The 305-nt window shown below is 30.5% G+C and overlaps 1 protein-coding gene across 1 annotated transcript in view; it reads right to left on the bottom strand.

The window, feature by feature from the left end:
• The window catches only part of LOC119589154 (phosphatidylinositol 4-phosphate 5-kinase type-1 beta-like), a gene marked incomplete in the record, with an annotated part of 149,444 nt that overhangs the window by 69,683 nt on the left and 79,456 nt on the right, over window positions 1–305 (bottom strand).

Raw genomic sequence — 305 nt, 5'->3', positions numbered from 1 at the left:
AAAAAAAAAACACAAAGAATTTAGTAAGCTATTTTTCTGCCTCTGCTGATGTAATATGTCACTTGTATCAATTACTTATTAATTGGTTAATTTGTATGAAATGAGCTACTAATATTTTGTGATGAAAATTTATGGTTGGGCTGTTTATGGATAAGGGACCAGCTGATTAAAACTTAATTATGATCTAGAGTATATGAGATGCATTTTCAAGAAGTGAATGGCAATACCCCGACTAGATACATACACAGATGGACACATACTAACAAAAAATTAAAGTAGAACAGTATCAGGACCTTAAATCCTAT

The sequence above is a fragment of the Penaeus monodon genome, chromosome 25 (assembly GCF_015228065.2).
Source record: "Penaeus monodon isolate SGIC_2016 chromosome 25, NSTDA_Pmon_1, whole genome shotgun sequence".
NCBI classification, from domain to species: domain Eukaryota; kingdom Metazoa; phylum Arthropoda; class Malacostraca; order Decapoda; family Penaeidae; genus Penaeus; species Penaeus monodon.
Note: the sequence above shows the minus strand (reverse complement) of the source record. Positions and strands in the feature narration are given on the sequence as shown.